The sequence below is a fragment of the Phyllostomus discolor genome, chromosome 5, assembly GCF_004126475.2.
Source record: "Phyllostomus discolor isolate MPI-MPIP mPhyDis1 chromosome 5, mPhyDis1.pri.v3, whole genome shotgun sequence".
Lineage (NCBI taxonomy): Eukaryota > Metazoa > Chordata > Mammalia > Chiroptera > Phyllostomidae > Phyllostomus > Phyllostomus discolor.
Window position 1 is genome coordinate 123269352 of NC_040907.2, and position 27214 is coordinate 123296565.

Below are 27214 nucleotides of genomic sequence, written 5' to 3' on the forward strand. Positions count from 1 at the left end.
CAAGTCTAAGAGCTCTTTGCTTAACTCTAGACCACAAAGATTTTTCTAAAAGTTTTATATCTTACACATAAAGTCTGTGATCATTTCAATTTTATTTTTGTTTGAGGTATGAAGTTTAAATTGATTTAAGAAAAGAAATAAAAATAACTTGAAAGAAAATAAATTGAGTTCAATTCTTTGTTACTTTTTAAGTATATTTTATTGGTTATGCTATTATAGTTGTCTCAATTTTTTCCCCTTTATTCCCTGTCTGCCCTGCACCCCCCCCTTTAGTGTCCCCACCACTCCCCTTAGTTCATGTCCATGGGTTGTACATATAAGTTCTTTGGCTTCTCCATTGCCTATACTATTCTTAACCCCCTCCCTGTGTATTTTATGCTTACTATTTATACTTCTTATTCCCTGTACCATTTCCCCCATTCTCCCCCTCCCCCCTGATAATCCTCCATGCGATCTCCATTTCTGTGATTCTGTTCCTGTTCTAATTGTTTGCTTAGTTTTAGTTTTTGTTTTTTAGGTTCGGTTGTTGATAGTTGTGAGTTGTTTTTTTCATTTTACTGTTCATATTTTTGATCACCTTCTTTTTCTTAGACAAGTCCCTTTAACATTTCATATAATAAGGGCTTGGTGATGATGAACTCCTTTAACTTGACCTTATCTAAAAAGCATTTTATTTGCCCTTCCATTCTAAATGATAGCTTTGCTGGACAGAGTAATCTTGGATGTAGGTCCTTGCCTTTCATGACTTGGAATACTTCTTTCCAGCCCTTCTTGCCTGCAAGGTTTCTTTTGAGAAATCAGCTGACAGTCTGATGGGAACTCCTTTGTAGGTAACTGTCTCCTTTCCTCTTGCTGCTTCTAGGATTCTCTCCTTCATTTTAATCTTGGGTAACTTATGATGTGCCTTGGTGTGTTCCTCCTTGGGTCCAACTTCTTTGGGACTCTCAGAGCTTCCTGGACTTCCTGGAAGTCTATTTCCTTTGCCAGATTGGGGAAGTTTTCCTTCATTATTTATTCAAAGAAGTTTTCCATATCTTGCTCTTCCTCTTTTCCTTCTGGCACTCCCATGATTCAGATGTAGAATGTTTCAAGTTGTCCCAGAGGTTCCTAAGCCTCTCCTCATTTTTTTGAATTCTTGTTTCTTCATTCTGTTCTTTCTTTTTTGCTTATTTCTTCCTTTTGTTCCAAATCATTGATTTGAGTCTTGGTTTCCTTCCCATCACTGTTGGTTCCCTGTGCATTTTGCTTTATTTTACTCTGTGTAGCCTTCATTTCTTCCTTCATTGTGCAACTGAGCTCAATCAGTTCTGTGAACATCCTGATTACCAGTGTTTTTAACTCTGCATCAGACAGTTTGGCTATCTCCTCATCACTTAGCTCTTTTTCTGGAGTTTTGATCTGTTCTTTCATTTGGGCCATATTTCTTTGTCTCAGCACATCTGTTCCATGGTAAAGGGTGGAGCCTTAGGTATTTGCCAGGGTGGTCAACCTTCTGTGCTGCTTTGTGGCACTGTCTGTGAGGGAGGGGTCAGAGAGGGCACGATGCCACTTGCTCCGCTGTTGTCCCACTTTCTGTCACTTCCCTCACTTCCAACAAGCAGATTGTGCCCTTTCAGTTGCTGATTTCCAGGTGGGTATGTTTGTATATGTTTTAGGACCCTGTGGGTCTCTCTGATGAACTCGCCTGTGAATCTGGAAGTTTCTCCTGCCACCACAACCCCCACAGATTTTTTTTTTAGCCTGGGGTTTTGAGTCTTTAGTTTCCCTCACTGAAACCCTGGGTTTCCAGTCTGTCTCACTCTCTGTTGTTCCTCCGGGCTTGTCCACGTGAATGTGGGGTCACCCTTGTGTTCCACCAGCTGCTGCCTTGCTGCACATCCTCTTCTCTGGGCTACCTGTCACCGTCCCCCCTACCATCTGGATGAATGTTTCTTTAGCTCCTGGTTGTTGGACTTTCATGGAAATGTTTTTCTGGCAGTTCTGATTGTTCTTTGTTTTTAAATTGGTTGTTATCCTTCTTTTGGTTGTGTGAGGAAGCGAAGCGTTTCTACCTATGCCTCTATTGTGGCTGAAACTCCTGATTACCAGTGTTTTGAACTCTGCATCACATAGGTTGTCTATCTCCTCATTGCTTAGCTCTTTTTCTGGAGTTTTGATTTGTTCTTTCATTCGGTCCATATTTCTTTGTCTTGGAGCACCTGTTACATTGTAAGGGGCGGAGCCTTGGGTAGTCGCCAGGGTGGGACAACCCTCTTTGTCGCATTGTGGCACTGTATGTGGGGGAAGGATGAGAGAGGGAGCAATGCTGCTCCCGTGCTCCACTCTAACAAACTCTCCTGTGAGACTGGGAGTTTCTCCTGCCTTCGCAACCCCCGCAGTATTTTACAGCTACTATTTTGAATCTTAGTTTCCTGGTCAGCCAGCCCCTTCTCACCCATGGGGTCAGCCACTGGTTGCCCATCTCTGCCCCTCCTGTTGGTCTGGATGAATGTTTCTTTAACTGCTTGGTTGTCAGAGTTCCATGCAGTTTGATATTATGGCAGTTCTGGTTGTTTATTGTTTTTAGATTGTTGTCCTTCTTTTGGTTGTGTGAGGAAGCAGAGCATTTCTACCTATGCCTCCACCTTAGTCTGAACTCAAGTTCAGTTCTTTATCTATGTATGTCCAAATGCTCCAGCACTATGTATTGAAAAACTTCCTTTCTCCATTAAATTGCTTTTGCATCTTTGTCAAAAATCATTTAAGAATATTTATGTGGGTTTAATTTTGGATTCTCTATTTTTTGTTCTATTAATTGGTGTGTCTATCTCTCTGCCAATATCATACTGTTTTGATAACTGTAACTATGTAGTAAGCTTTAATATTGGGTAAAGTAATTCCTCCCATTTATTTTTCTATGTCAAGATTGGGTTAACAGTTCTAGAGTTTGCACCATTCAGTGTAAGTTTTCGAGTAAGCTTGTCTATGTCTACAAAAAAGCCTTGCTGGGCTTGAATTACATTAAACCTACAGATCAATTTGGGGAGAATTGACATTTTTATCATGCTGAATCTTCCAATCCTGTTTGTTTGTTTAGGTCTTTGATTTTTTTCAGTATTTCATAATATGCAGCATACAGACCCCAAACATGTTTTGATAATTGTATCCTTAAGTATTTAACTTTCTTTGGAGTGATTGTAAATGGTAATGTGTTTTACACTTTGGTTTCTGTTTATTATTAAGTATATAGAAATGCAGTTATTTTTTGTGTGTTGATTTTATATCCTGCAACTTGTTGTTATTACATCTAGGAGTTTGTTTTGTAGATTCCTTGAGATTTTCTATGCAGACAAGCATATCATTTGCAAGTAGAGATAGTTTTATTGTTCCCTTTCCAGTCTGTATGCTTTTTATTTCTCTTTCTTGTGTATTACAGTGTCTAGAACTTTTAATATTGTCGTTGAATAAGAGTAGTAAGAGCAGAAATCCTTGCTTTGTGCCCTACCCTTGGGTGATGGGCCATTTAGTATTTCTTTATTTAAAATTTTTATTTATTGTCTGATTGTAGAGAGAGAGGAAGGGGTTGAGTCTCGTATGTGCTCTGACCAGGACTGCACCTGTAACCTTGGTGTATCAGGACAACACTCTAATCAATTGAGCTACCTGGCCAGGGCTGGCATTTAGTATTTCACCGTTAAGTGTAATGTTAGCTGTAGGTTTTTGTGTAGAATCTTTATCAAGTTGTAAAACCACATATTTAAACAAAATTTTAGCTGAAATGGTAATTCTTCTGCAATGATTTTTCAGATTTCCCTAATCTAGTACTCACCCTCCATGTTTCCTGCTTATTCTACTATTCTTGGGCTCTTACTCAATTGCATTGTGGTTGATTTGTGATCATTCATGTCTCTCTCCTTAGACACATACACCTTCTAGGCTATGAGGGCAGAGGCTGCTTTATACATTTTTATATCATTAACTTAGTACAGTTTGCCTGGCAGCTTTGAATTGTTTGATTAAATGAGAGTTAGTGAATGAATAATTGAACACAAGAATGAGAAATTATCTTCCACAGGGCTTAAGATAGTTTTAGTGATAAGAGTATGAGCTTTGGAGCTAGACAGAATTTAAATCTCAGCCCTTCAATTTTATACTACTATGGAAAGTTGAGCAAATTATTAAATATTTCTGAACCACAGTTCCTTTATCTGTGAAATTAGGCTTATAATAAACTACCTGAGCAAATTAAGTGAAATAATAGATGTTAATTCTTAGCACATAAGCTGTCATGTAGTAGGCATTCAGATTTTAGTTTTATTTTCCCTTCATTCTACTGTTAAGTATTAAGTTATGGTGATTTAAAATCACTTTTTGAACTGTATATAGTTATTCAAATACTGTTCATGTTTATCTTAAAAATAGTGAAACTAATTTTGATTATGTTGGTTTAAGGGGAAATATGGGGATGTAAGAAAATTGTATGCAGGAAGTTTGAATGTTTTGTTGAGCAATTCCATGTGTCAATCACCGTGTTAAGTGCTTTGCATGAAATAGTCCATTTAATCTATACAACAACCCAATGAAGCACATTTCTTCCTTTAAGGATTATTTATTAGTTAATTATAGTTTTCTCACCTCCACTCTTATGAATAAGCCTCAGGAATGGGGCTAATACAATTTAGTGCAGATTTCTAACTTTATAAAGGAGGTAACAGATAGTAACTATTTTATTTCCGAGCCACCGTCCTTAATATTTAGGTGTTATTTAGGCTAAGTCTTTTTCCCCCCAGCAGAACTTAGTAATGATATTTACTTTCTACTTTTGTATAAGTACATTTGCCGCCCCCAATATATTAGGTTCTTTATTTGTATGAAACTGATCAGAGTAATGAATTTGCCTATTGCCTATGGCACATGAGTGTTTTTCAAGAATTATCACCAAAAATGTTTGAATCATTTTTCAAAAAGGAGAAAAGCAGCAGACTGAATTTGAATTTAGAGTTTTTCTTAATATCTTATATTCATCAGGCAAAGACCTGTTTTGATTAGTTCTCTATATTTTTAAAATTATGGTAAAATACACAAAATAAAATTTACCACCTTAACAAGTTTTAAATGTACAGTTCAGCAGTATTAAATATCCTCATGTTGTTGTGCAACAATCTCCAGAACTCTTTTCATCTTGCAAAACTGAAATTTTGTACCCATTAAACAACACCCCTTTCCTTCCTCCCCCAGTTGCTGGCAACTACCATTCTACTGTCTGTCTCTGAATTTGACTGTTCCAGGTACCTGATATAAATGGAATCACAGCACGTTTGTCCTGTGGTGTATGACTTATTTCACTTAGCATAATGTCCACCAGGTTCACCTGGGTTGTAGCATGTATCAGAATTTTCTTCTTAAGGCTGAGTAAATATTTCAGTGTGTGTGTGTGTGTGTGTGTGTGTGTATGTATATATATATTTAGATTTATATCTCACATTTTGCTTATCCATTCACTTGGGTTGCTTTCATCTTTTGGCTATTGTGAAAATGCCTCTATGAAGAGGGTACACAATGATCTCTTTGAGGCCCTGCTTTCATTTCCTTTGGATATATACCCAGAAGTGGAATTGCTGCATAATATTTTAAATTTTTTGAGGAATTGCCATGCCATTTTCCATAATGGCTACACCATTTTATGATCCCACCAGCAGTGCACAAGTGTTCCAATTTCTCCACATCCTCATCAACAATTGTTATTTTCCGTCTTTTTTATAATAGCCATCCTACTGGATATGACACAGTATCTGATTGTGGTTTTGATTTGCTTTTTCCCTAATGACTTGGGATGTTGATCATCCATCCTTTCATGTGCTTATTGGCTACTCATATATCTTCTTTGGAGAAAAGTCCATTCAAGTTCTTTTTGAACTTCTAAATTGGTTGATGTTAAGTTTTTAATATATTTTTGATATTAACTCCTTATCAAATAAATGACTGACAAATATATTTTTCCCCGTTCTGTTGCCTTTTCACCCTGTTGATTGTCTTTGATTCACAGAAATTCTGCTTTTTTGTTTTTAAAATATTATTATTATTCAAGACATTTAAAAAGAATAATACAGTAAACTTTCTTGTAGTCACTACCCAGGACACTAAGCAATACTAAATTAGTTGAAAGACCCTAGATTTCTCCTTCTTGATTGCAAGTCCTTTGCCATCTCTTGAAGGTAACCATTAATGAATATGTGTTTCTTCTGACTAGTTTGTACTCCTTAACCACCCTCTTAGTGTATTAGAAGTTTAGTGCAGTGTATGGAAGAAGTAAAAACACTGCAGAAGTGTCCTGTGGAAGGCTAAGGTGGGACGGGTTCTTTCTCAGATTTCATTTTATTTAGTTTAGTTTGAAATCCAGTTCAGCACTCTGTTAGAGAGAGTTGTACATAATAGGTGCACAAAAATATTTGTTGTATGACTGTTTGCTGCACAGATGCTTTTGACTGAAGATATTTAGTACCAGTATTATATAATTTGAAATGAAGTCTATATATTTTTGGGTTAGAATTATTAAGTGCTTTACCAATGAATAGGTAACTGTGGTAGAGTAAATGGCTTCTTAGAAGTAGTGAAACTGAGAGGCAGACTTGAGTTCACAGCATTTAGCTGGCTGGGTTGAGACACTTGTAGACAGGACAGATAGAATAAGAGAGATGTGGAAGCCTTCTGTTCCTGGTTTAGGAAAATGAATTGTAAATTCTTGAAAAAGAGGGTGAGTCTGGTAAGGTCTGACTCTGAGCAAAGAGCTGTTGAAACGAACATTGCGATGTTCACAGGATAGTGGTAAAGGATTTGAGCTCCATTATAGCTGAAAATGAAATCCTTTTCTAGAGAGGTTATAATAGAAGCAGCAGCAGCTGCTGCTGCTGCAGCCACTGCCACCTGAACTTGGTGACTGTGTGAAGTGGCTAGAGCAGGAAATGATTATATGGCATTAGGCGTGTACAGGGAAGGACTTGTTCTGGCTCTGGACAAGTGGTTGCACAGGTTGTGGGCGTCACTTTAAACACATAAAAACCTGCTTGCTGGAGGAGAAGCACCTTCCTGAGGATCAGGTGTGCATCTGAAGGGATGAGGTCATTCCTCTCACCAGGCCTGCTGTAGACGCTGAGTAAGTGTTTTCCTAATTGCAAGTCCTACAGCTGGAGAAGCAGGAAATTGTTGAAGCTTCAGGTTCTTCGTGAGTAGGAAAAAAAAAAAAGCTATTTTGGGACTCTTGAAATGTGTGGCTGTGAATATCAGGTTGAAGGTGACACACATGCACGTTCAGTGTTTCAGTAGAGAACTGCAGTGAAGGGCTGAGGAAAGCTTGGTGCTTCTGACTTTATTCTAGTGATACTTTTGGTGGTGGCTTAATAATTTCTTTCCTACAGTGTCTTGTTTGGTTTTGCTGTTTTGGAAAATAAGAATCCTGGGGGCTCTTTTTCAATTTCCAAGAATCTTTATGGCTTTTTTTTTTCTCTTGAGCCTTTGGTTGATGGGATTTATCCTACTCGAAGTCCACTGGCCCACTTGCAGAGTCCTATGCATGATTCTATTTTGTTTTGTTTTAATTTGCCTAAACTATTGACTTTAAGTAAGCCTCTTTAAAATAAAATTAGATTTAAAAAGAAAACCAATTATTATTTTTATTTAACTTTTATTTTGAGATAAATCTAGGTTCACACAGTTACAGAGACCTCTAACTCTGTAACATCTTGCAAAACTGTAGTGCAATTATTACAACCAGGATATTGACATTGATACAGTAAAGGTACAGAATATTTTCACCGCAGAATCTGTCTTATTGCTCTTTTATGCCACACCCATTTCTTTTGTACCTCAGCCCCTGCTGAATCCCTGTCAACCACTAATAGAAAAATCAATTTTTATGCAAGACATTTTATGTTCCATCTTCAGTAGTTTTGTTGTATTAGAGATACATATGACTTTATGAAAAGAGCCCTAGACTGCAATAGGAGATTTTGGTTCATTGTAGCTCTCTGACCTTTGGCAAATAATTTTAATCTCTGTGTTTCAGTTTCCTTGTATATAAAATGAGATAATGGTATGTTAATTTTTTATCCTCACCTGAGGACATGCTTATTGATTTTAGAGAGAGGGGAAGGGAGGAGGAGGAGAGAGAGGGGGAGAAACATCAATTAGTTTCCCTGTCCCAATCAGGGAGGGAACCTGCAACCTAGGTATGCACCCTGGCTGGGAATCAAACCTGTGTGTGACCTTTTAGTTTACAAGATGATGCTCCAACTGAGCCACACTGGCCAAGGCTGGTATATTAATTTTTGTCTAACCTATTTATAGGATTTTTAAAAGAAATTACAAAGTTCTTTAAAAAAATAACTACTATGGCCCTGGCTGGGTTGGCTCAGTTGGTTGGAGTGTTGTCCCATTCACCAAAAGGTTGTGGGTTCGATCCCTGGTCAGAGCACATGTCTAGGTTGAGGATTTGATCCTAGTGGGGGTGTGTGCAGGAGACAACCAACTGATGTTACTCTCTTACCTCAGTGTGAGATTCCTCTCGCTCATACTCGCTTGCCCCCCTTCTCCCCTCCTTCCTCTCTCTCTAAAGTGAATAAAAAATTCTTGGGTGAGGGTTTAAAAAAAGTATTATGTAGATTATTATTAGCAGCAAGAACAATAATTTTCAAACTAGAAAGGACATAGTAAATTGTAAACTAGAAATTATAGCCCAGTGTGGTAAGGCTGAATATTTAAAAATGAATTTAAGTCTTAAGGCTCAGTTAAATTTCAGAGTGCTGAATTAACTAATGATCTCAGAACTACAGTTATTAATCTTTGAGAAATCATAAAAACCAGAGAGAGACAAATATTCTGATATATCAAATGAGGAAAGTAGTTGGAAAGCTATAAACCTGTAAAAATTGATATTAGCTACTGGGAAAATTCAATTATCAGTGATCAAACAGGTGAAAATGGAGTATTAAACAAAAAAAGTTAGCATGGGTTGATTTGTCATAACAAGTTCCTTCTCTTTCTATTCTTGAATCCCATACTTCTGTTTAGAATTATGAGGTTAGTAGATCAGGGGATTGTTCTAGTTATAGACATAATCCTGCAGTTTTATATTCTTTCATGATACATCTGTGGCTGAAATGTAATGAAATATGGTTTGGTTGATTAATGAATGTGTAAAAGATTGAATAACTGTACCCACTGATACTCTTGATTTTATGAGGAAAGTTTCTGGTGGATTATCTTTGGACTTTTGATAGAGTAGAAATTTAAAAAAATGCTAATCAGATATGTAATTTGCAAAGCTGCCGGAGTAGTTAATGTGACAGATGATGAGTAAAGCCTTAAAATTATATCAATAGGATGAAATCATGGGCTCAGATTGAAATGAAGTTTAACAAGGATAAGTCTATGTTTAAATTCAAAACCTAAAATGCTCAAAAACAGTATGAGGAAGAGATGGTTGGGCAGCAATTCATATGAAAAATATCTGGGAATTTTGGTTAATTACAAATGTAGCAGGAACTGCTTGTGCAATGTGACTGCTAATAATATGTTCAGCTATATTACCAGGAGTTTATCCAGATCACAAACTATTGGTTCCACTATATTTTTGTACTAGATTGGAAATACATTTTGCATATTGGCTATTTCAGTTGACACTCACAAAGTTGAGAGCATTTCAAGGGAGGCAGACAGAACCATAAATGGTCTGAAAACCATTTGTATAGGAATCTATTGGGATTTCAGGAAGGAAGTGTTGAGAAATTTTAAAACTGCAAAAGAAATAATATAACAAATACTCCTAGTTCTACCAGAATTAATCATTTTAACAACTGTTTTTTCCTCCTCTTTCTCAGAAATAAGACACTGTAGGTAAAGCTAAAGCCTTTTCACTCTCTTTCCCTATTAGGAAATCTTATTTTTATCAAAGTAATGTGTATAATTTTAAAAATTCAAATAGTGTTATAAAGATTTTATTTGTTTATTTTAGGAGAGAGGGAAAGGGAGGGAGAACGAGAAGGAGAGAAACATCAATCAGTTGCCTCTCATATGACCCTGACAGGGACGAACCCGCAGCCCAGGCATTTGCCCTGACCAGGAATCAATGGTGACCCTTTGCTTTGCAGGACTGTGCCAAACTTACTGAACCACACTAGTCACAGCCAAATAGTGTTAATATGCACAGAAGGAAAAATAGCAGTTATCCCACCCTCTGAGGCAACCATATTCACCTGCCTGAAATATTTCTAATAGTATAATTTATCACTTGGTATAAATTATTAAGCATTATATAAATGCCATAGAATATGGTTTTGGCTCTTTAATGCATATAGGTCTCCTCCCTTATAGTCTCAATATAATTCTGTAATTGGGGGGGTTAAATCATTATTTATTGTTTATATTTTACAAATATTGGACCTGAGCTATATAATATTATACAATGATTATAATTCTTTTCTTCCTTAAATAAAATTATATTGGTTTCAGGTGTACAGTTCTATAACACATCATCTGTATATTGCATTGTGTGTTCACCACCCCAAGTCAAGTCTCCCTCCATCACCATTTATCCCTCTTTTACCCTATTTCTACCTCCCCGACCACCTTTTCCCTCTGGTAATCACATACCATTGTCTGTATCTGTGAAGTTTTTTTTCTTAAGTCCTTCAACTTTTTTTACCCAGCCCCCCAAATCCCCTCCCCTCTGACAGTCTGTTCTCTGTATCTATGAGCCTGTTTCTATTTTGTATGTTAATTAGTTTTGTTCATTGTATTTCACATGTGAGTGAAGTAATATGATACTTGTCTTTCTGACTGGCTTATTTCACTTAGCATAATACTCTCTAGGTCTGTCCATACTGTTGCAAAAGGTAAGATTTCCTTTTTTACAGCTGAGTAGTATTTCATTATATAAATGTGTCACAGCTTTTGTGTCCACTCATCTACTGATGAACACTTGGGCTGCTTCCAAATCTTGGCTATTGTAAATAATGCTGCAGTGAATATAGAGGTTCATATATTCTTTTGAGTTAGTGTTTCAGGTTTCTTGGATAAATTTCCAGAAGTGGAATTTCTGGGTCATAAGGCAGTACCATTTTTAATTTTTTGAGGTAACTCTATATTGTTTTAACAGTGGCTGAACCAATCTTCACTCCCACCGACAGTGCACAAGGGTTCCCTTTTCTCCATATCCTCACCAACACTTGCTGTTTGTTGATTTATTGATAATAGCCGTTCTGACAGGTGTGAGGTGATGATATCTCCTTGTGGATATCAGAGAAATTTGTATTTCTTTGATGATTAGTGATGTTGAACATCTTTTCATTTATCCATTGGGCATCTATATATCCTCTTTGGAGAAGTATCTATTCAGGTCTTTTGCCCATTTTAAAAATTGGACTTCGTTTTTTTTGGTGTTGAGTTTTACAAGTTCCTTATAAATTTTGGATATTAACCCCTTATCAGTTGTATCATTGGTGAATATATTCTTCCATTCAGTGGGTTTTCTTTTCATTTTGTTGATGGTTTCCTTTGCTGTGCAAAAAGTTTTTAGTTTGATATGGTTCCATTTGTTTATTTTTTTTTGTTTCCCTTACCTGAGGAGCTATATCAGAAAATATATTGCTATCTGAAATGTCTGAGGTTTTACTGCCTATGATTTCAATTTTTATGCCTTCAAGTCTAACATTTAAGTCTTTAATCCATTTTGAGTTTTTTTCTTATGTATGGTGTAAGAAGGTGGTCTAGCCCTGGCTGGTGTAGCTCAGTAGATTTCATGCCAGCCTACTAACTGAAGGTTTCTGGTTCGTTTTCTGTCAGGGCAACGTGCCTAAGTTGTGGGCCACTGGGGGCATGAGAGAGGCAACTGATTGATGTTTCTCTTGCATGTTAATGTTTCTCTCCCTCTCTTTCTCGCTCCCTTCCCCTCTCTCTGAAAATAAATAAATAATATCTTTTAAAAAAGAAGGTGGTCTAGTTTCATTCTTTTGCAAGTATTTTTCCAGTTTTTCCAACACCATGTATTTATTATTTTTAAAGATTTTATTTATTTAGTTTTAGAGAGGGGGGAAGGGAGCGAGAAAGAGAGGGAGAGAAACATCCATGTATAAGAGCTACATTGATTGGCTGCCTCTTGCATGCCCACAACTGCAACCCATGTGTATGCCCTGACTGGGAATCAAACCAGTGGCCTTTGGGTTCACAGGCCAGTGCTCAATCCACTGAGCCACACCAGCTACGGCCCTCCACCATTTATTGAATAGGCTTTACCCCAATTGTATGTTCTTGCCTCCTCTGTTGACTATTAATTAATCATACAGGTGTGGATTTATTTCTGGGCTCTCTGTTCTGTTCTGTTGATCTATAAGTCTATTTTTATGCCAATACCATGCTATTTTGATTACTATGGCTTTCTAGTATAGTTTGATATCAGGTACTGTGACCCTCCAACTTTGCTCTTCTTTCTCAAGATTTGTTTTGGCTATTTGGGGTCTTTTGTGGTTCCATATATTTTGGGAATATTTATTCTAGTTCTGCGAAATACTCCGTTGATATCTTGGTAGGAATTGCATTGAATCTGTAGATTCCTATGAGTAGTATGGACATTGTAATGATGTTAATTCTGTCCATGAACGTGGTATATGCTTCCATTTATTTGTATTTTCTTCAATTCTTTTTTCGGTGTCTTGTAATTTTCCAAGTACAGATCTTATACATCCTTGGTTAAAGTTACTCCTAGTGTATATATATTTTGATGTAATTTTAAGTGAGATTGTTTTCTCAGTTTCCATTTCTGATCATTCAGTATTGGTGTATAAAAATGCAAGCAATTTCTGGATATTTATTTTGTGTCCTGCTACTTTACTGAATTCATTTATCAGTTCAGTCATTTTTTGGTGGAACCTTTAGGGTTCTTTATTTATTTATTTAAAAAAATTTTTTTAAAGATTTTATTTATTTATTTTTAGAGAGGGAAGGGAGGGAGATAGAGAGATAGAGAGAGAGAAATATCAATGTTCGGTTGCTGGGGGTTATGGCCTGCAACCCAGGCATGTACCCTGGCTGGGAATCGAACCCGGGACACTTTGGTTCCCAGCCCGAGCTCAATCCACTGAGCTACACCAGCCAGGGCTTAGGGTTCTTTATATACAGTATCATGTCATCTACAAATAATGACAGGTTTATTTCTTTCCAATTTGGGTTCCTTTATTTCTTTTTCTGGTCTAATTGCTGAGGCTAGGACTTCTAGTGCTATGTTGAAGAAGAATAGTGAAAGTGAACATCCCCATCTTGTTTCCAATCTTATGGAAAACACTTTTAGTTTTTATCCATTGAGTATGATGTTGGCTGTGGTTTTGTCATATGTGGCCTTCATTATGTTGAGGTATGTTCCCTCGATTTCTACTTTGCTGAGAATTTTTATCATAAATGGGTGCTGTATTTTATCAAATGCTTTTATTGCATCTATTGATATGATCATGTGTTTTTTATCCTTCCTTTTATTTATGTGTATCACATTTACTGATTTGTGGATATTGTACCAACCTTGCATCCCCAGAATAAATCCCACTTGATCATGGTGTATGAACTTTTTAATGTATTGCTGGATCTGGCTTGCTAATATTTTGTAGAAGATTTTAGCATGTATGTTCACGAAGAATATTCACACACACACACACACGCACGTAGTTTTTTGCTTAGTAGTGTCTTTATCTGGTTTTGGAATTAAGATCATACTGGTCTTATAAAGTGAGCTTGGGTGTCTTTTCTCCTTTAGACTTTTGTGGGATGGTTAGAGAAGGATAGTTGTTCTTCTTTGAATGTCTGGTAAAATTTACCTGTGAGGCCATCTGGTCCAGGACTTTTGTTTCTTGATAGTTTTGATGTCTGCTTTAATTTCATCAGTTATAATCTGTTTGTTCAGATTTTCTGATTCTTCCTGATTTAGTTTTGGAAGTTTGTCTTTAAAAATTTATCTATTTCATCTAGACTGTCCAATTTGTTGGTATATAGCTGTTCATAATATTTTGTAACACTCCTTTGTATTTCTTTGGTGTCAGTTGTTACTTCTCTTTCATTTTTGTTTTTATTTATATTTCGGGTCCTGTCTCTTTTTCCTTAGAGTCTGGTTAAAGGTTTGTCACTCTTATTTATCTTTTCAAAGAACCAGCTATTGATTGTATTGATCTTTTGTATTTTTTTTTTTTAAGATTCCACTTCATTTATTTATGTTCTTGTCTTTATTATTTCCTTCTACTCATTTTGGGCTTTGTTTGTTGTTATTTTTTTCTGGTTTCTTTAGGTATTAAAGTTAGATTGTTTATTTGAGATTTTTTTGTTTGTTGAAGCAGGCCTGTAATGCTATGAGTTTCCCTCTTACAACTGCTTTCGCTATTTCCCATGGATTTGGGGTTGTTGTGTTCTCATTTTCATTTGTTTTGAGGTATCTTTTGATGTTTTTCTTTGTTTTAATCATTAACCTATTCATTTTTTTTCATAATATGTTATTTAGCCTCTAGTCTTTGTGTGTTTTTGTTTTTTCCTTGTGATTGATTTCTAGTTTCATACCCTTATGGTCAGAGAAGATGCTTGATATAATTTGAATTTTAAAAAATTTATTGAGACTTAGTTTGTGTTCTAAACATGTGGTCTATCCTAGAAAATGTTCCATGTGCACTTGAAAAGAGTGTATATTCTGCTGTTTTGGGTGAAATGCTCTGAAGACATCAATTAACTCTATCTAACCTATTGTATAATTTAAGGCAGCTGTTCCTTTGTTGATTTTCTGTCTGGAAGATTCATCCATTGCTGTCAATGGGGTGCTAAAATCCCCTATTATGACTGCATTACTGTCAATCTCTTTATTTCCATCAAGATTTGTTTTACATATTTAGGTGCTCCTATGTTGGGTGCATAAATATTTACAAGGGTTATGTCCTGTTGTTGGATTGCTCCCTTTATCATTATAGAATTCTTCTTTGTGTCTCACTATAACCTTTGTTTTAAAGTCTATTTTGTCAGATATAAATATTGTTACCCCAGTTTATTTTTCCTTTCTATTTTCATGAAACACCTTTTCCCACTCCTTTAGTTTCAGCCGGTGTGTGTCTTTCATTCTGAGGTAGGTCTCTTGTAGACTGCATATGAGTCTTGTTTTCTTATACATTCAACTACCTTATGTCTTTTGATTGGAACATTTAAGGTATTTACATTTAAAGTGATTTTTAAAAATATATTATTGATTATGCTTTTCTCACACAATTTAAAATTTTTTCTTAGGTATGATAATTACCTTTTTTTCCCATTTGGTCAGTTTTTAAAGTTCTGATCACTAAATCATTTTCACTCACCCAGAGCCATAAAACTCTTTAATTCATTGAAATCCCATGATAATTTATCAATGTTTCTTTCCCTCTTAGAAACCTACCTTGTATATTCTTCAATGTTTGCTCTAATATGGCTTGGTTGTTATCTAGGCCTGCTCTATAGCTGCCACCCTGGGATTTCCTATTATTGTCACCCCCAGAATTAGTTTTTTATTTTAATGTCATAGGATTTTTTAATTTAAAGATTGAATTTATTTATTTTTAGAGAGAGGGGAAGGGAAGGAGAAGGAGAGGGAGAGAAACATCTATGTGTGAGAGATGCATCAATTGGTTGCCTCTCTCACTCCCCCAACTAGGTACCTGACCCGCAACCCAGGCCTGTGCCCTAATGGGAATTGAATCAGCAAACTTTCAGTTCACAGGTCAGTGAACTGTTTCTTTTGTGTTTTTTTTAAACATTGATTTGTTGTTCCACTTACTTATGTATTAATTGGTTGATTTTTGTATGTGTCCTGACTGGGGACTGAACCTGCAAACTTGACATATTGAGATGATGCTCTAACCAACTGAGCTACCCAGCTAGGGCCTGGGAATTGTTTCTTGAATTACATGTAATCTTTCTTGGCTTACTCTTTTATTTTGATGAAGCATATCCTCTGGAAGCTTTCTGGGAGTTAACATTAATATACAAGTCAAAATTTTTGAAATCTTACATATATGAAAATATTTTTTCCTCCTCAAAATTACTTGGGAATAGAATTTTATATTTGAAATAATTTTTGCTTATAATTATAGGTATTGCTATATTTTTTGCTTACTATGTTGCCAGTGAAATGTCTGATGTGATTATTTTCATTATTTTTATTTATTTATTTATTTTTATAATAATAAATGGGCCCAGGCTGGTTAGTTCAGTTGGTTAGAGTGTCATCCCCATGTGCCGAGGTTTTGAGTTCTATCTCCTGTCAGGGCACATATAAGAATCAACCAATGAATGCATAAATAAGTAGAACAACAAATCGATGTTTCTCTCTTTTTCTCCCCCCTTTCTTTCTCACTTCTTAAAAAACACAATAAATCATTATTTATTAACAAATAAAAACATGAAATTTCTAGTAAAACAGACTGAATGGCATTTGCAGTATATGTATTTACCAACAGAAAATGTAATGTTTCCATATGGACTGAGTTTTAAAGGAGTTGGGATCTTACCACTGTAGTGATCCTTCACTTTTTTATTTTGAGTTAAATACATACAACGTAAAGCTTACCATTTTAACCATTTTTAAGTGTACAAGTCTGTGGCATTAAGTACATTTACATTTTTGTGCAGCCTGATGGCATTCTGATTTCCATTCCTTTGTGTTTTTACCTTTCCGCACCCTAAAATTTACAGAGCTTTCTCTCTATCCCTAATGTTCTGCAATTTAGTATTATTTGTGCCTTAGTGTGGATTTGTGGATTTTTAAGTTTATTATTCTGTGTACTTTGTGGTTTCTTTAAAGTTCAAAACTTCTGATCTTAAAATCTGGATATTTCTTATATTTTTTCTTAGATACTTTCCTATTTTTCTGGAAAGCCTTGAAGATCTCTGATTTTTTAACTTGTTATCTTACCTTTTTTGTTTCTCTGTCTTTTTATGTTACTTTGGGGCAACCTCCTTCAATTTGCCTTTCAAAACTTTTATTGAATTTTTTATTTTTTTATAGTAGCAAAATCTTACCTTTCTGAGAAATACATTTTAGGTTTTTACGTTTTCTTATATTCTCTGGATTGTCTGTTTCCTTCAAGTTTTTTCTTTTTTTCCTGTTTGAGATATCATCAGCTGTCAGTATATTTGGTCTGGTCAGCTTCCCAAAATAGAAATTGTTCAGTCTTGGCTTGGGGTATATAGAGTCTGGCTACCAGTGATTTGATGCTGAGAGGAAGAAAGGGGACTGGGACTCTTCCTATTTAGTATATAGTCTATAGACTTTCGCTTAATCTTTCCATACTTTTTTAAAGTTTTAACTTTTTGTTAAAGTAAAAGTTATCCTATTTTTATTTAGTTAGTTTTTAATTTTTTAAAAGATTTTATTTATTTATTTTTAGAGAGAGGGAGAGAAACATCAATGTGTGGTTGCCTCTCACACACCCCCTACTGGGGACCTGGACTGCAACCAAGGCACGTGCCCTGACTGGGAATCGAACCCGCCACCCTTTGGCTTGCAGGCGGGCAGTCAGTCCACTGAGCCACATCAGCCAAGGCAAGTTGCCCAATTTTTAATAAGGCATCTCACCCAGGTTACCTGTGCTTGATGTCCTAGAATCACACCCTCTTTGGCCCACACTCTTCAGAAAGGAAGCCTGCAGTGTTTAGATGTAGGGGAATGGCATTTGCCTGGCTGTATTTGGTTGAAAGAATCTGAAACTTCAGACTGCTTCTTAAACACATTTTAAAATTGCTATACCATTTTTAAGTCCTGCCCCACATTCCTACCTGCAGAAAGCTCTAATTCCTGAGCGTTTTCTGGGTTCTCTAGTGGGAGTATGCATGCTTTTGGTTGCCAACATTTACCCTCCATTTCCGTCTCTGGTATGTTAATCAATTACTGCACATTTATCTGCTTTTCAGCTTCCAAAATTTTGTGTAAATTCTACGCCTCTGCAATCGTTTTCTTTCCCAGTTTCTTTGCCCTTATGGATTTTTATTCTTTGTATTCTTTTACTCTTACTTTTAGTGGAGACTTAATTTAAGAGTCAGTAGAGGTAAATGTGTGTTTAATTCACAATTTAAACAAATGTAATGCATTTTTATAATTTTATATACATATAAAGTGCAGCCCTGGCTGGTGTAACTCAGTGGATTGAGCGCGGGCTGCAAACCAAAGGTCACAGTTCAGTTCCCAGTCAGGGCACATGCCTGGGTTGTGGGCCAGGCCACCAGTAGAGGATGCTTGAGAGGCAGCCACACACTGATATTTCTCTTCCTCTCTTTCTCCTTCCCTTCCCCTCTCTACAAATAAATACATAAAACATTTAAAAATAAATAAATAAATAAATAAAATGCATGTACAGGTAACATATAGTAGTACTTTATGTGTTTTATAATTTTTATGTAAATTGAATATTTATAGGAATAATTCTACAACTTTATTTTTATATTATGTTGAAAGCCAATGTTAAAATAAATGTGATTCATTTATACTTAAATAATGCATAGTGTTAAATCTAAAGACTATATCACATTGTATTTATCTACCCCCTTTGATGGACATTTAAATTGTTTCTAGTTTTTCTCGATTTAATATATGTGAATATAAATTTCTATATTTAATGTGTGAGAATATTTTTAGGCTATGATGAGAAGTGAATTGCTAGACGTATTAGTTATCTATTGCTGTATAACAGATTATCCCCAAATTTAGTGTCTTAAAACAACAATTTTTTTTAACTCATAGTGTTTATGGATCATGAATCAAGGTGTTTGTCTCAAAGGCTACAGTCAAGTTGTAGCTGGAGCTTTGATTTCATCTGAAGACTTAACTGAGTGAGGATCTGCTTCCAAGTTCTCTCACATGGTCATTGGCAGGATTTAGTTCCTCATGGGTTGATCGATTGGGGTTGACTAGTCAGTTCCTTGCTGGCCTGTTGACTGGTGTTCTTCATTTCCTTGCCTTGTGGGACTCTCCATAGAGCAGTTTACAACATGGCAACTGGCTTTCATGACAGTGAAGAAGATGGAAGCCAGAGTCTGTAACCTAGTCCTAGAAGAGACGTTTCATCATCTTTGCTGTATTCTGTTTATTAGAAGCAAGTCACCAGATCCAGCCCACACTCAAAAAAGGGGATTACAAAAGGGCATGAATAAAGTTGTATACTACAATGAGTTACAGGTGTACTAGAATATTTAGTCTGAAAAGAGATGATTAAGGGAACACATAAATTTTGTTTTACATATTTGAAAGCCTTCTATAAGAGGAGCTATAGATTGGCTCATGCTCTCTTTCCTTGAACATACTTGTCAGAGGCTGGGTTACAATTTGTTAAAAAGGTTGTAAAAAAAGATTGTAACCTCTTGCATTAGGTTAAAAACTTAACTATATGCTTTCTAAAGAGCCCTTCTACTCATAAATTCTGTGATTATAGTCATAGCAGTGGAATTGCCGGGTCAAAAGGCAGATCCATTTTTAGTTTTCTGAGAAAATTCCATAGTGTTTTCCGTAGTGGTTGTACCAGTCTGCAGTCCCACCAACAGTGCACTAGGGTTCCCTTTTCCCCACAACCTCTGCAGCTAAGTGAAATAAGCCAGGCAGTGAAGCCATATGATCTTACCTTTAACAGGAACCTAAACAACAAAACGAACAAACAAGCAAAATATAACCAAAGATGCTGAAATAGAGAACAGGCTGACAGTGACCAGAGGGGAGAGGGTAGGGAATTTCAGGGGAAAAGGGGAAGGGTTTACAGGAACAAGTATAAAGGACACATGGACAAAAACTAGGGGGGGTGGAAATGGGAGGGAGGTAGAGAGGGCTGGGTGGGTGGGCTGGGATGGGAGTAAAAGAAAACTGTACTTGAACAACAATTAAAATAAAATAAAAATAAAAATAAATAAAATTCTGTGATTATAAATGAGTGAGATTCAAATTGTATAGTATTTGAATAGTCTCACTGATCAGGGAGGAGTATATAGATAATAACACTATATTTGCACATATGAGGTTTCATTTAAAAGATCCAGGTTAAGTAGTTAAGAGGAGAGCTATAGATTTATGCTTTAATCATTGAAAAAACACGGTTCATATTCTTCTGTTTTTACTTTATATTCCTTTGGTTACATGAGAATGTTTATTAATATAGTTTGTATTTTAAAATATAAGTGACTCAATTTTTTTCATTAATGAAAATATTTTTATTGTAAAAAAATAAAACACAAATAAAAAACAATCTTAAATACCCTATAATTCTTTCACCAAAGATTATATTAACTATAATAACACCATGATATAATGGTATATGATCTCTGACCTTTTGAGACAGACACACACTACACTCATTATTTGTGGTAGTATATTCTATAATGTCACTGCAAACACAATTAATGAATATTGAGTCATTGCTCCTAGGAGAAATAATGGATTAGGTTTCTGTTAGTCTATTCTATTCTATTCTATTCTATTCTATTCTATTCTAGTTAAGTTAAAAATCTTCCCTTATTACATAAAGCCAATACAGCTATTTCTAAGTTTAACTGTTTGTGCATCTCTATGTTGTTCAAAGTGTTATACCTATGATGTTAAAGACAGTTGCTTCCAAGTGTCATCAGGTGGTGGCTTTCTGTGGGTATCATCATTTGTCATTTCACATACAACTGACACATTGCTCTGGGATGTTAAGAAGCTCTCCCAGGTCCCAGAATAAATATATACCTAATGGTCTTCCACACCTTAATTGTGTTAGAAGCAACAAACTTCTGAAGAAGACACAATTAAAGCTATCACAGCTTATCAATATACTGTTTTATCATTTTCAGTAACAAAGTGTAGAACAATGGGGCCCTAATTTGCATTATAATTGGTTGTTACAAGATACTGCACATTCTCCTGAGGACATGTCAAGATTGTAAAGATGCAAGGTCACTCTCAGGAGAGTCTCCAGACTAGGAAATGTAGAGTTTACCACAGGTGCAAGGAGTTGCTTCCTTTACTCCAATTACATGCTTGAAATAGTGCTTTGCAAGAGCAACACTGATTATAATATATGCAATTCTGAGACAGCCTTCACTACACATGTCATAGAATTAAAGGACTAATTTTACTATAGTTAGTGTTACTACATACATGTTGTGAGAATTATTTTCCATTATTCAGTTTAGCTCAGAAGAGAATAGAAAATTGGAGCAAATATTGTAACCAGATAATGACCAATTCTCTAAACTAAAGAAACAAAGCGATTGATTGCTGAGGCTAAAAACATGCAATAATTGGCTTCATATGACCTTGTACTGTTTTATGAGCTGCATTACTAAAAATCATGAGCTCAGCAAAAATCTTTATAAACTAGCTCATTAAAACAGGCATTTGGCCAATACGGATTTAATTTCACACCAATAAAACTTTAGATTTTAAATTTATTTAGGACTGTTTACACATATTTATAGAATATTTAATGTACTTTAATAGATGACAAGATAGCTCCCCCTCAGTGAGACCATGGCCTAACTACATTTGCTTTACTTACATAGCAAGAGGATAACATGAAACATGGAAACATTTGATTTGTGGCAATGAACGATGATCTACACAAGGTATCCTTCTAAAGCTACAATTAAGGATCCGCCTAGCTTTTTAGCAATTCAAACTCGATTGAGGTCTTCTGGCCCATTAGCTTGACATTTGTGTTTTATGCCTTGAAATTTCTTTTTGATTGTACCCTTGGAGCTCACATAGATCATTTTATTTTTCAGAGGTGCTAGCTCTGGTGCCCACACACAAAAAAAATCAGCTCTTTTCTTGATTCCTTGGTTTCCATGCTTGCATCATACAAAGCATAGCAAGTCTTTTTCAGGAAGCATTGACACAAATGCTTGAAAGGATCAGTTATAGTTACACCAACATCTCCAACCAAGATCTCTTTGCCTTCTACAATGATGCACTTTTTATCTGAGACAAAAAATGACAGCCTTCTTTCCTTTCTTGATTTCTTCTGGTGTGGAACGCTTCCTAACTTTCATGTCATAAAAAAATGCAACAGACTTCATCAGTAACTTGCACTCCTGAGGCCTGTCTCCCCCATTATAGTGTATACTTCCTATGGATAGGGACTTGGGCATGTATAAACAGAGCCTAACATTGTTGATGGTTCTGCAACATCTTTGCCGTGGTGGTATCAAGGATGTTGGAGAGGGGGTACATGCATGCCTAGTCCCTGCTGAAAATCTCCTTTATTATATTTATTGATTATGCTATTAGAGTTGTCCCAATTTTTCCCCTTTGCCTGCCTCCACCCAGCACCCCCCACTCCCTCAGGCAATCCCCACACCATGTTCATGTCCATGGGTCATGCATTTAAGTTCTTTGGCTACTCCATTTCTTATACTAGTACTTTTATACCCCCATGACTATTCTGTAACAACATATTTGGTCTGTCTTAATCCCCCTCACCTCTTCACCCACTCCCCTACAACCCACTCCCATCTGGCAACCATCAAAACACTTTCTATATCCATGATTCTTCTGTTTGTTGTCTCTGTTCTTGCTTGCTTATTTTATTTTTTAGAGTCAGTTGTAGACAGATACATATTTATTGCCATTTTATTGTTCATAATTTTATCTTTTTCTGAAATAAGTCCCTTTAACATTTCATCTAATAATGGTTTGGTGATGATGAACCCCTTTAGTTTTTTTCTTGTCTGGGATATTGTTTATCTGCCCTTCCATTCTAAATAATTGCTTTGCTGGGTAGAGCAATCTTGGTTGTAGGTCCTTGCTTTTCTTGACTTTGAATATTCCTTGCCAGTCCCTTCCAGCCTGCATAGTTTCTTTTGAGAAGTCGGCTCAGACTCTTATGGGAAACTCTCCTGTAGGTAACTACTTTCTTCTTGCTGCTTTTAAGATTCTCTCTATACCTTTAACCTTTGGCATTTTAATTATGATGTGTCTTGGAGTGGGCCTCTTTGCATCCATCCTGTTGGGGACTCTGTGCTTCCTGACTTGCATATCTATTTCCTTTACCAAATTAGGGAAGTTTTCTTTCATTATTTTTTCAGATAGGTTCCAATTTTTTGCTTTTTTTCTCTTCTCTTCTGGTACCCCTGTGAATTACTATGGGACCTCTTAGAGTTGTCCCAGAGCTGCTACACTTTACTCCTTGTTTTGGATTCTTTTTTTCTTCTTTTGTTCTGACTGGTTGTTTCTTGCTTCCTATGTTCCAAATCATTTATTTGATTCTCGGCTTTATCATTCTACTGTTGTTTCCCTATAAATTGGTCTTTATTTCAATAAGTGAATCTTTAATTTCTCTTTTTAAATATATTTTATTGATTATGCATTACAGTTTCCAAATTTCCCCCCTGTATTCCTTCTCTGCCCTCCACCCTCCACTCCTCCAGCATTCCCCACCCTTAGTTCACGTCTGTGGGTTGTACATATAAGTTCTTGAATTCTCTGTTTCCTATAGCATTTTTCACTTCTCCTCATCTGTTTTATGCCTACCAATTATGCTTCCTTCCCTCTACCTTCCATTCCTACCCCTCAAAACCCTCCATATGATGTCCATTTCTCTGATTCTGTTCCTGTTCTAGTTGTTGGCTTAATTTTTGTTTTCACTGTTTTTCTTTTTTTGGGTTGATTTGTAGATAATTGTGAGTTTGTTATCATTTTACTGTTCATATTTTAATCTTCTTTTTCTTAGATAAGTCCCTTTAACATTTCATAGAATAAGGGTTTGGTGATGATGAACTCCTTTAACTTGACCTTATCTGGGAAACACTTTATCTGCCCTTCTATTCTAAATGAAAGCTTTGCTGGATAGAGCAATCTTGGATGTAGGTCCTTGCCTTTCATGACGTCAAATACTTCTTTCCAGCCCCTTCGTGCCTGCAAGGTTTCTTTTGAGAAATCAACTGACAGTCTGATGGGAACTCCTTTGTAGGTAACTGTCTCCTTTCCTCTTGCTGCTTTTAAGATTCTCTCATTATCTTTAATCTTGGGTAACTTGATGAAGTTCCTTGGTGTGCTCCTCTTTGGGTCGAGCTTCTTTGGGATTCTCTGAGCTTCCTGGACTTCCTGGAATTCTGTTTCCTTTGCCAGATTGGGGAAGTTTTTCTTCATTATTTGTTCAAATAAGTTTCCCATTTCTTGCTCTTGTTCTCCTTCTGGTACCCTTATAATTCAGATATTGGAACGTTTCAGGTTGTCCCAGAGGTTCGTAAGTCTCTCTTCATTTTTGTGAATTGTTGTTTCTTCATTCTGTTTCAGCTGGATGCTTATTTCCTCCTTTTGTTCCAAAGTGTTGCTTTGAGTCCTGGTTTCCTTCCTGCCACTGTTGGTTCCCTGAATATTTTGCTTTATTTTACTTTGGGTATCTTTCTTTCTTTTTTTTTTTTAATTGTTTTAATCATTGTTCAAGTACAGTTTCCTCCCTTTTACTCCCAATCCAGCCCACCCACCCAACCCTCCCCACCCTCCCCACTTCCTTCCCATTACCACCTTCCTTCTAGTTTTTGTCCATGTGTCCTTTAAATTTGTTCCTGTGAACCCTTCCTATTCTCCCCTGAAATTCCCTCTTCTCTCCCCTCTGGTCACTTTCAGCCTGTCCTCTATTTCAGTGTCGTTGGTTATATTTTGCTTGTTTCTTTGTTTTGTTGTTTAGGTTCCTGTTAAAGGTGAGATCATATGGTATTTGTCTTTCACTGCCTGGCCTATTTCGCTTAGCATAATGCTTTCCATCTCCATCCATGCCGCTGCAAAGGGTAGGGACTCCTTCTTTCTGCTGCATAGAATTCCATTGTGTAAATGTACCATAGTTTTTTGATCCATTCATTTACTGATGGGCATCTAGGTTGCTTCTAGCACTTGGCTATTGTAAATTGTGCTGCTATGAACATCAGGGTGCAAAGGTTCTTTTGAATTGGTGTTTTAGTGTTCTTAGGATATAGTCCCAGCAGTGGGATTGCGGGTCAAAAGGCAGATCCATTTTTAGTTTTCTGAGGGAGTTCCATACTGTTTTCCATAGTGGTTGTACCAGTCTACAGTCCCACCAACAGTGCAGTAGGGTTCCCTTTTCTCCACAACCTCTCCAACACTTGTTTGTTGCTTTGTTTATGATGGCCATTCTGACCTGTGTGAAGTGGTATCTCATTGTGGTTTTAATTTGCATCTCTCTGATAGCTAGTGATATTGAACAACGTTTCATGTGTCTTTGGATCTTCTGTATGTCCTCCTTGGAGAGATGTCTGTTCAAGTCCTTTGCCCATTTTTAATTGGGTTGCTTGTCTTAGAGTGGAGTCGTGTAAGTTCTTTATATATTTTGGAGATTAAACCCTTGTCTGAGGTATCAGTGGCAAATGTGTTTTCCCATACAGTTGGTTCTCTTTTTATTTTGATACTGTTTTCTTTAGCTGTGCAAAAGTTTTTTATTTTGATGAGGTCCTATTTGTTTATTTTTTTCTTAATGTCCCTTGCTCTAGGGGACATGTCTGTAAAAAAGTTTCTGTGTGAAATATCTGAGATTTTCCTACCTATGTTCTCCTCTAGGACTTTAATGGTGTCACGGTTAATATTTAAGTCTTTTATCCACTATGAATTTATTTTTGTATAAGGTGTAAGCTGGTGCTCTAATTTCATTTTTTTTGCATGTAGCTGTCCAGTTCTCCCAACACCATTTGTTGAAGAGGCTATTTATACTCCATTTTATGTTGCTGCCTCCTTTGTCAAATATTAATTGACCATAGAGACTTGTGTTTATTTCTGGGCTCTCTGTTCTGTTCCATTGGTCCATGTACCTGTTTTTATGCCAATACCAGGCTGTTTTGATTATAGCGGCCTTGTAGTATAGTTTAGTGTCAGGTATTGTGATCCCTCCTACTTTACTCTTCTTTCTCAAAATTACAGCAGCTATTTGGAGTCGTTTATGGTTCTATATAAATTTTTGAAGTGTTTGTTCTCTGTCTGTGAAATAAGCCGTTGGTAGTTTAACAGGTATTGCATTGAATGTGTAAATTGCTTTGGGTAGTATGGCCATTTTGATGATATTAATTCTTCTAATCCATGAACACGGTATATGTTTCCATTTGTTTGTGTCTTCCTTGATTTCTTTCCTCAGTGTTATGTAGTTTTCTGAATACAGGTCTTTCACCTCTTTGGTTAAGTTTATTCCTAGGTATTTTATTTTTCCTTTTGCTATTTCAAATGGGATTTTTTTCTTGGTTTCTGCTTCTGCTGTTTCATTGTTGGTGTACAGAAATGCCTTTGATTTCTGGATATTGACTTTGTATTTTGCTGTTTTGCCAAATTCATTTATTAGGTCAGTCAGCTTTTTGCCCAAGTCTATAGGATTTTCTATGTACACTATCATGTCATCTGTAAAACAGTGACAGTTTTGTTTCCTCCTTTTTGATTTGGATGCCTTTTATTTCCTTTTATTGTCTGATCGCTGTGGCTAAAACTTCCAGTACTATATTGAATAGAAGTGGTGAAAGTGGACATCCTTGTCTTGTTCCTGATCTTAGTGGAAAAGATTTTAATTTTTGCCCATTATGTATGATGTTGGCTGTAGGTCTCTCATATATATGGCCTTTATTATGTTGAGGAATGCTCCCTCTATTCCCACTTTGCAGAGTGTTTTTAGCATAAATGGGTGTTGTACCTTATCAAATGCTTTTCTGCATCTATTGATATGATCATGTGGCTTTTGTCTTTGCTTTTGTTTATGTGATGTATTACATTTTCTGATTTGCAAATATTAAACCATCCTTGCATCCCTGGAATGAATCCCACTTGGTCATGGTGTGTGATCTTTTTAATGTATTGTTGGATGCAGTTTGGCAGTATTTTGTTGAGGATTTTAGCATCAATGTTCATCAGCGATATTGGCCTGAAGTTTTCTTTCTTTGTTGTGTGTTTATCTGGTTTTGGAATTAGAATGATGTTGGCCTCATAAAAGAGTTTGGGAGTCTTTTATCTTTTTGAAGTTTTTGGAATAGTCTGTGAAGGACAGGTGTTAGCTCTTCTTTAAATGCTTTGTAAGAATTCTCCCTGTGAAACCATCTGGTCCAGGGCTTTTGTGTGTTGGGAGTTTTTTGATTACTGCTTCAATTCTTTTGCTGTTACTGGTCTGTTCAGGCTTTCTGCTTCTTTTTCATTGAGTTTTTTGGAAGATTATATGTTTCTAGAAATTTGGTCCATTTC

General features: G+C 36.2%; 1 protein-coding gene and 1 pseudogene across 11 annotated transcripts in view; one reads left to right on the forward strand and one right to left on the reverse strand.

The window, feature by feature from the left end:
- Window positions 1-27214, forward strand: part of USP54 (ubiquitin specific peptidase 54) — a 151590-nt gene that overhangs the window by 15793 nt on the left and 108583 nt on the right. The window contains exon 1 of one of the 11 annotated variants that reach the window (XM_036026788.1): window positions 7047-7132. The exons of the other annotated variants lie outside the window; for them this stretch is intronic. The gene's annotated coding sequence lies outside the window, so the exon portion shown is untranslated. Of the gene's footprint in view, window positions 1-7046; window positions 7133-27214 lie in introns of those variants that run through there. 11 annotated transcript variants of the gene reach the window in all.
- On the reverse strand, window positions 20817-22152 carry LOC118500806 (annotated as a pseudogene).